This window comes from Helianthus annuus, chromosome 4 (genome assembly GCF_002127325.2).
Source record: "Helianthus annuus cultivar XRQ/B chromosome 4, HanXRQr2.0-SUNRISE, whole genome shotgun sequence".
NCBI lineage: Eukaryota > Viridiplantae > Streptophyta > Magnoliopsida > Asterales > Asteraceae > Helianthus > Helianthus annuus.
In genome coordinates, this window is record NC_035436.2 from 103,344,508 (window position 1) to 103,354,819 (window position 10,312).

Consider the following 10,312-nt stretch of genomic DNA (forward strand, 5'->3'; position numbering starts at 1 on the left):
ATGATTCTGAAAAACACAGCATGATGGGTTGACTATATCTCAGTTCATAGAGAAGATCGAGAGTCAGGATTTGGAACAACAGAAGATTGCTAGGATGAGCAGTCCCAGTGGTCAACAGGATGTAAAAATGTACTATAAAGGTAGCATTCCAGTTCCTGAAGCTAGGAGAAGTCCGAAAATCCAAACTGCTTTTAGTGCTAGTGATTCATCAGAAAAGGCTGATCAGGGTTCAAACCAGGGTAGTGGTGGACTTTCATCATTTCCGAGTGTCAATCCTAAAGAGACAAATACAAGCTTTCAGTCTCAGGGTACAAAGACAGGAAATGGATACATGATTCAGTGCAACATAGCTCTCAACCTTCCAGAAGGTCAAAGCTTTTCAGAAGACACTGCAAAAGACCACATGGCACTTCTTGGTTCTGTATTGTTATCCTATGAAGGTCTTGTTGCTGGTCGGATCGGAAATCCTATGCTTACAAAGGAGGATTACGAACAGATAGACGCCGAAGAGATGGAACTCATGGATATCAAATGGTGTCTTGCAAGTGTTCTTCGACGCGCTGAGAAGTTCAAAGCAATTACCGGGAGAAATGATTTTCTTGATGCTCATGTATCTACTTTAGGTTTTGATAAATCTAAAGTTACTTGTTTTCGATGCAGGGAGAAAGGCCATTTCAAACGTGAATGCAAGGGAAGAGAAGCTAGCGGTGCACAGAATCCATTCGGAAAAGATGACTACTACCGGAAAGCTATCTATCAGCAATGTCACACCCCGACCACGTAGAACATACAAAACGTGGCGGAAACGTCGGGGAGTGTTGTAACAGAATCAATTGTTTCAAATCCATGGCAATTGAAGTTTCGTTTTATTAATCAATCATGAAAGTTTACATTGTTTTATACAAGAACCAAAGAGTACATAACATAATTTAACTAGTTCTTGTCTCGTTTTAAGTCACTAAGGCACAGGTCCGCCTAAGTATGTCTTGATAAGTCCTATGCATCATCTCCTGAAAACACATGAGAAAATAGGTACGTCAGCATAAAAATGCCTGTGAGATACATTGGTTTTGTGAAAACGGAATTCATGACTTATGTTTGAGAAATGTTTAGTCATGAACCTTGTAATTTGCTTTGTCTTGTAAATCATTTGAAAAACGAAAAGATCAGATGATATGTATAAATAAGAGAACACTGTATGGTTTAACGGATAACCATGTAAAATGTGTTTGTATAAGATAAGTCGTTTGTAAAACAATGTCTCGTGCAAAGTGTGTTATTTGTATAAAATGTCATATGTCTCAAATTGAAATGATTCAGATAACGCTAGGATATGTAATACCATACAAACACTTATATATAGGAAGTACCAGCGGCGTATCCACCATGCTTGTATCATATCACACACGCCTCGTTACTTAATCACTTACTCAAACCAAACCATCAAGATGTAATGTTTAACAATTGTAGAAATGTTTATGTATAGTCAAATGTCTATTGTCAAATGTAAATCATGTCAACAGATACAACTGGTTCACACGGTTCAGTGGTTACAAACGGTTCATATAATCAAAGGGTTAAGACGGTTCACATAGTCAAATGGTTACAACGGTTCAAAATGTAGTATAATGTGTTCATATGCTGGATGAGCATATGCAATAGAAATGTAATGTAAAACAATGTACTAAGTATGCACACAATGGGCGTACTTAGCATGAGATGTATTGTAAAGTGATGTACTAAGTATGCACACAATGGGCATAAATAGCATGAAATGTAATGTGAAACAATGTACTAAGTACGCACACAATGGGCATACATAGCATGGAAATGAAATGAAATCATGTACTATAATGTACTAACGAACATAACAGGTATATGATGTGAAAACATGGAAAGCATGAAAGTAACAAGTAAGCACATTTGTTTCACCCCAAAACAGTTTGGAAAACAGTAAAAGAAGGGTTCAATGTACTCACCTGAGATTGCTTCGGAGTTCTTGTATAATAACCACACAATGCTAGAGATCACGGGATATCAAACGGCACCTAATAGGTAGCTATATTAATATACCGGACCAAATCGGAAGGATCGGATAGTATGCGGGTTCGTAAACCAAACGAGTATGGAGACTCGTGTAATATGGTTTAACAAAGCCTACATACTAAAATGAAACCTAAACTAAGTGCTGCGACCCATCACGACCCGTTTAGGTAGCTTATGCTACCTTAACGCGTCGTTCGCGTAGAACGCGTTTGGAACGCCTAACATCGTGAACACAAGGTATAACCTCGGAAGGTTATAGCTATGGTCACCTAATGTGTTTGGTCGGATCCTAATGATCAACCAAATGGGTCGGGTTCGAAAGTATAAGCGATGGTTTAGATCGCTTACCTTACGACCTTATATATAAGCACTACACTAAAAGTGACGAGCTAAGCATGTTAGAACATGCTTAACTAAGTTTAGAAAACAGGTTTGGCATCAAAACAAACGGCTTTGATGCTCACGAGTAGTTTGGTTACAAAATATGCAAGAATGCACATTTTGGCCGAAACTACGACTCGTCACTGAGCCTAGATAACGTGGTGATCAGTAGGTATAGTCGCCATGGACTTTTGCAACTATAAGGGGTCCGACTTTTATAGGCTATAAGGGGTCCGACTTTTGCTTGTCTTATACCTGTCCGACTTTTGCAATAAGGGGAGGGGGGGTCCGACATTGTTAAGGGAATCTATGGGGTCCGAGTTTCAATGATTGTTGTCGTCCGAATTTATGTAAGGGTTAAAGGGTCCGAGTTTTAAGGGCATAAGGGATCCGAACTATATGTGTGATATAAGGGATCCGAATCTTTATGTGTGATATAGGGGATCCGAGTTTGTTTGCTATACAAGGTCCGAGTTTTATGCCCTAGTGTAGAGTCCGACCCTTCTATGCTTCACATGATCCAAGTTTTAGGTGAGTATATGATTTGAGTTGTAATTGTGACAAGAATACATAGTCTGACTTTTTACACAAGGATATAATGTCCGACTTTTATTGATGTATATATATATTGCCCGAATTTCATATGTAATGTATGTCCGAGCCTTGTGATGCTTGCATGATCTGAGTTTCATTAATGCACAACCTGTCTGAGTTTTGATGGAATGTTTTACGATCTTGTATGAAGAACAACATGCTACTGTATGCTGCTGTATATGACTTGTATATGATTGAATGATACCGTAAGACGCTGTATGTATGAACTATCTATGTCATATCATTCTGCACACAACTATCACACGAATCACAACTGTTTAGACATCAATGACTTGTAAACCCTAATTGAATGTAAACACTTATCTCGAATTTATGTGCAATGTACCCTAGGTCGTGTGTAACGGACTTAAACATTAATTAACCCTAGAAGCAGTAATATACCGAGCAAACCAAGGTGAGTTCACACTCTTACTAAGGCATGGGATTCCCGGGGATAGGGAATGGGTTGAATGATGGAATTGAATAATTACTCGTACTTACACGGCTACTAGACTATCTACCATGGTCCTCGGGTTAAGCAGGACACTTACTTAAAACCTACGTAAACAGGAATATGCTACTGTCTTCCGGAGTCAGGAAGGACACTTACGTAAAACCTACGTAAACAATAACATGCTACTGTCTTCCGGAGTCAGGAAGGACACTTACGTAAAACCTACGTAAACCCCACGCGTACCACTGTCCTCGGGTAAAGAAGGATACTTACGTAAAACCTACGTAATGCTGGTACGTACTACTGTTCTCGGTTGTGAAGAACACTTATGGTTACGGATAGTCTAGTGTATATGCAACATGGGAAGCCCCCACCAATAGAACACACTATCGGCCCAGTAGAGCTACATGTTACGAACGAACTTACTATTACGCATTTACTTTCTGTGAACTCGCTCAACTAGTTGTTGATCCTCTGTTACATGCCTTGCAGGTCGTTAGATACTTGGAGCTTGCACAGGGAGGCACGGTCGTTGTGGACAAGAATCATGATTACTTGATTTAAACATTATGACATTGCACACTTTATTTATGATTGGGCTTTTATACATTTGCTTCCGCTAAACTTTGTTATTATACTTATGTTTGGAACACCTTTCATATGGATTGGTTTGGTTTAAATACAATTACTTTTACTATATACATTGTTCTATATGATTGGTGGCTTGATCCTGGTTAGTCACGCTCCCAAGCGGTGATACTCCGCAGGTGGATTTTGGGGGTGTGACAATATAAACGACTTATCATTCAACTACCTAAACTAGGTGACCATAAGGTATAACCTCGGAAGGTTATTCCCTATGCTACTTGGTCACTAAACATGTTTGGTCGGATCCTAATGATCGACCAGACGGGTCGTGTTCGAAAGTCTAAGCGGGTGTTTAGTCCGCTTTGGCTTATAACTCTAAACGTGCACTAAACTAAAAGTGACGAGTTAAACATGCTAAAACATGTTTAGTTAAGTTAGAAAACAGGTTTGGTATCAAAACAAACGATTTTGATACCTAAAAGTAGCTTGGTTATAAAATACGCGAGAATACGCATTCTGGACGAAGCTATGACTCGTCACTGAGCCTAGATAACGTGGTAATCAGTAGGTATAGTCACTAGGGACTATAACCATCGTGATTATGCTCACGTTATGAAGTTCAAACGAACTTCGCATTGACCATAAACTGGTTAATGTAGAAAGTCAAACACAGTTTGACTTTTAAGCAAAAAACGAACGAAAGAACGAAAGCATACTTACAAAGGGTCCCCGCAAGCTTTGATTTCCCAAGTATTCTCAGGTATGAAGTGGCTAGCACTTCAACTTAGAGAAATTTCAGAAAATCAAGTGTGGGTTTTGCAAGTGAAGGTTGGGGGGATATTTATAGGATTTCTAGAACCGTTAGGATCGTTTATCGGGAAACGAGCTTCGATCTAGACCCTCCACTTTGGCCCATTGTTTTGTAATATTAGGGGTACTAAAAAACCATCAAATTTGGCCCCTTGAATGATCAAAACCATGTCCAAAAACACTGGAAACCAGCTGCTGTTCCAGAAAATGGTTTTCTGTTACTGGGCCTCTCACACGGCCCGCGTAAGATACATAGAGAAAATTACGCGGCCCGCCTGGCTGACTATTCAGAAATTACAGTTTTAGTCCCTGAACTTCAGAAACAGGTATGTCGGCCCATTTTTGGCACGTTTAAGCCCCGTTAACCTCATTTCAAGGCTCTAAAATGAAGTTAAAGTATGGGGAACTCAAAACATGCTCAAAAATATTTCGGATGTCGGTTCGTTTGGTCGTACGATCGCGATGTTCGCTTAATTACGACGGAATGCGCATAAGCGCGAAAAATGATCCAAATTGCGCGACGAATGAATTTTTCTCATGCCAAACATTAAAATAAAATATTTTAATGCTTACATAAATTTTTGGATGTCCGGATATATTCAGAACGTAAGATATGCGCGAAAATGCAAACTTTTGCACTTTTTGACGCTTTTAGTCCCTATTGATCAATAAAGTTTATTTTAGCATACCGAACCCCTCAAAGCCTATTTCTAAGCTATGTAAAGGATATTTTTAACTTATGATCAAGTTCCGGAATGTTCGTTACTATACAAATCGGTATAGTTTCGCAGTTTGACACATATAGTCCCTACGATCGAACAAACTTGATTTCAACACACCAAACCATCCAAAACTTATTTCTAAGTTATGTAGAGGTTATTTAAGGTATGTTAAGCCTATTTCACTATTCCAAGGTGTTTGTTGCGTTAAACTGGTTATATTTACGCATCCGTGCGCATATAACCTTCAAGAAAGCAATTTAGAGCTTGAAATCGGAATCGAATTGAATTGAAAATTTACCAAACACGATTACACACATAATAACACAAAAATACATATAATAACACCAAAGAACATTGCTTTATTGATAACCAACATTGTTTTATATTGAACCACGACTACAGAACACAGTTGTCACACTAACGACCTGCAAAGCATGCAGTAGTGTGTCAACATAAAGTTGGCGAGTTCACAGTTGTTTTGTGTTAGTGTTGTTCCAAAAACCTTAAGTTGATAAATTCCTTTGTTCTTTATAAAAAGATGCCAAAGGGAGCTACCCCACTGTTTTAAACTACTAGACCCGTACCATACCGACTACTGACTGTAATATGTTTAGTGCCCCAAGTCAATGTCTATCATCATTGTCCAAGTGCCCAAGTATATTAGTCCACTCCCGTCCTCTACGGCACGGTGTGAGGCTTGTCAAACCTAATAGCGCTATTTAACTACTACCCCGTTCGCCATTGGCCCGACGATTAAGTCGGTATACAAATGAGTGGGGACTTTCAGATACAGTTCCATCCAGTGCGCTTAAGACATGTAATATAAATATCGGTTTCCTTCCCTCACAAGGAGACGAGGTTGTACGTATTCTACCCAAGGAGAATATGCAGGTTGCATCCCACCCAAGGGGGATAGTTGTTGTTTGTTCCATTCTCAAACCACCTTGAATTGCATGCTTTTAAGAAAAGTGTGAACTCACCTTAGATTAGCTCGGTAGATAAAGGTCACTTGAGCTAATGTTGCACACAAAATTTTATAATGTATATATATGTACACATGCATGCAAAGGGTCGCTATTCAAAATAGTGACCACATTTTCGTCACAAATCACATAATAAATCTTGTCACAAAATTTCAGCTTCTAAGTGCATTTTCGGACAATTTGCGGTGCGTTAAAATTTGGGGACACTTCGGGCACTGGATAGTTCCCAAAGAATTACAGAACATTTTAATCGAACCAGAGACCATTGCATTAAAATTTGGGGACCAAATTCCTTACGGATTATTCATGAAAAATCTTCCGCCAAACCATGATCAGATTCGTCGTAATCTGAACATGTTTGCCGAATTATTTATTTAAACATCTATGTTTTGTCCGATTGACGAAATTCCAGTTGGAGGTTTGCAGAGACACATAAGAGCATCTACAGTATAAATTTCATGTCTAAACAGTAAACACACACCAAGTTAGGACACGAAACGTGAGCTGCATTTTCGGCAGAAAAACACAGCTTTAATTGATGAAATGAAATAATTTGTTTAAAATAGCAAACGACGTCCAAAAACACGATTCCAGCGCCATTTGAAGCATATTTCAAAATATAACATTAGAGACTCAAGAAAACCCAGATTTCATTATATTATGACCCGGTTACAGCTGTGACAACCGGTAGTTTACGCCCTTATTTACGTGATTAACAGACGATTTACACGACATTAAATAGTGTTTAAGACGCAATTAACTTAATCAGGCCCTCGGAAGGCCCATGAACGTTTATTCGACTTTATAGTGCGCGAACGGTAATTTACAGAGAGACCTGCTGAATATTACGCGACACCGAACTGAAACCGTACGAAATACTGACAATGCCAACAAATGTTAAATTTTTACGATATATTTTAGTCGTAATTAAATCTTAAATACCATAGCCAAAACCGGATTGAAAAACGGTCAAAAACGACAAAAATCACGCGACTTTACGTTATCGACAAACGAACGCGCAAAAGACATCTACCGGCACTATTTTACACATTTTCGAATCTTAAATTTTATTTTACTATGTTACGGTGGTTTCGGGCATCGAAGACGGGTTCGTAGAGATTAACGGGCCCTTTAAAACGCGAGCTTTGGACTTGTGGGCCTTGTGCCCAAGCCTAGAGCCCATTAGCAAGTCCTAATTATAAATAGAGCCAACCCTCACTCATGTTTGATTTATTCAGACAAAACAAACAGGCAAACAACAACAACGCACACCGAACTCTCTCTCTCTCCGGGAAACTAGTGCGGCGGCGGAGCCGCCGTAGGCGGCGGCGGTCCGGCGAGCTTCTCCGGCGTACCGATTCCCGGCGATGCACCACCCCTTTTTCTCGGTTCCCCTTCCTCTTCGAGCTGTGCGACAGCCGATCAAGCACACCCACCCACCCCCACGACCTTCGTCTCTTCTCCGGTGAGACCACTGGCGACGGTGGTGGCTCTGAACGACGGCAACATCCACCCCCTTCCCTTTTCTTCTTCGACAGACAATCGGAGCACCACCACCACCAATGTCCGGTGGTGGTGTGGCGACAACAAGCGGAGAGAAGAGAGAGAGAGAGAGCTGAGAAGAGTGAGAGAACCGGCGGTCGGTGCCATTGACCACCGGGCATTGCCTTTATCCGGCGAAGTACACCGGTTTCGGGTCCGATTGGTTCAAGTTTAGGTTATTTAGGTAAGTTTCGGTTCAGATTAGATGCTTAAAAGTTTGGTTCGGTTTATGTTTGACTCGGGTGTTCAGGATCGGGATAAGCGGATCCGATTTTAGCTCAACTCGGTTCGACCCGGAGTACTTCAGCTCAACTCGGTTCGACTCGGTGTAACTCGGTTGACTCGGTCAACTCAACCGAGTCAACTCGGTCAAGGTCATTCAATAAAAGTGAGCAGTCAATGGTTCGGGTCAACAGGTTCGGCTCGATCAACATAAGTTAGCGGCGGTTCGAGGTTCATGATTCGGGAAGACTCGGTCAAACTGAGTCAACTCGACTCGGTTAACTCGGTTGACTCGGTCAACTCAGTCGACATTTTGACATGAAGACTTGGTAAAAATTAACGGCGTGTTTATTTCGTTATTTCTATAATTTTAGTTACGTGATAAACGAGCTCTCGAACCGAATAATAAAAATCGTTAATTTTAAAGTTACGGCTTCGTGTATTACTTTGTTCTTATAACTTGAGTTTATATTGTTGAATCTTGTTGGTTTTTGAAAATAAAACGACAACTTGTGTTGTCGGGGCCGTCCAAAAACAGAGGAAACTCTGCCTGTTTTTCATGAAATTCCGTAAAAACAACACGCGTTTGTTATATAACGAAAACAAATTGGATTCCAACGACCTTTACAAAACTAGATACAAATGCATGTATTTCGACGACACTTTATAACTTGCAAAAACGACGACGACGCAAACTATTATACAAAATAAATATAGTTATTATTATATTTATTTCAAACGTAAACTCAACCCTTTTATAAATAAATATAGTATATATATATTTCAAACATCGCGTAACACGAATCCGTTTTATAAAAATAAATATAATTTTTATATTTATTTCAATTATCGTTCCACACGAATTCCTTTATTGGAATAAATATAGCTTTACATTTATTTCAAACTTCAAGCAAACTCGTTGATACTTTCGCAAAATAGATAAAACTTTTATATTTATTACAAACGCCGAAACGGCACATACGTATATTTAGACAAATAGCATACAAGACGCAATATATATATATATATATATATATATATATATATATATATATATATATATATATATATATATATAATACAAGTTTATTATATATTACTTTCGTACGACTATTCCTATATACACAAACGACTTCTCGGGGCGACAAAGTATAACTTAATCATTTTTATTAAGTTAACAACTTATTGTCAACGATTCGGTAGAGCTCGGTAACACGTAGACTAGTTACCGCATTAATTTAGAGACTTATTAAATATTCCGTGTTAGGAATATTGTAGAATGCACGCTAGCGAGTCTCGTCTTAGAAATGACATCGCGAAGTCGTATATAGCTTTGCACAGGAATATTCAGGTGAGTTCATAACCCCACCTTTTTACGGTTTTACATTTTTTTTCTAAATGTTTTCGGGGTGGTAAGACATGCACTTTTTGCAAAGCATACAAGAATTACATATTTCTAAACCATTATACAAGCAAGTTTTAACTGGCACAAATGGTTTACGAAAAGCTTATGTTTTATACCGGTTTTTCAAACAAGCGTATTTTCGAAGAATGCATACACACGAGTTCTAGTTTTCTAAACTACGGGAAAATACAAATACAAGAGTTTACAAGATATAAATATTACAATGTTTTCATATGGTGTGATGGAGTACAAAAACATTCAAGTGAAATCTAGATCATGTCTCGAATAGGGTACCATAAGCACCATTAATCAACGTATACATTCAGACCGCGGAACAAAAGGTTAGATCTAATGGGTTTCAGGCAACCCCACTCTTGGCCTACTTCTACCAATGAGTGCTTCTGTGTCTCAGTCAAAGTTGACAAAAAATGCCTAGGTTTGGTGGCTTCCTATGTTGTGAGACATGTTAGTGCCTTGCAAACCACTAGCGATCTCAAACATTCATAGTACTCAGTTACAGATACGTTTTACAAGTTACATTCAAACATTCATACATTCTACAAGT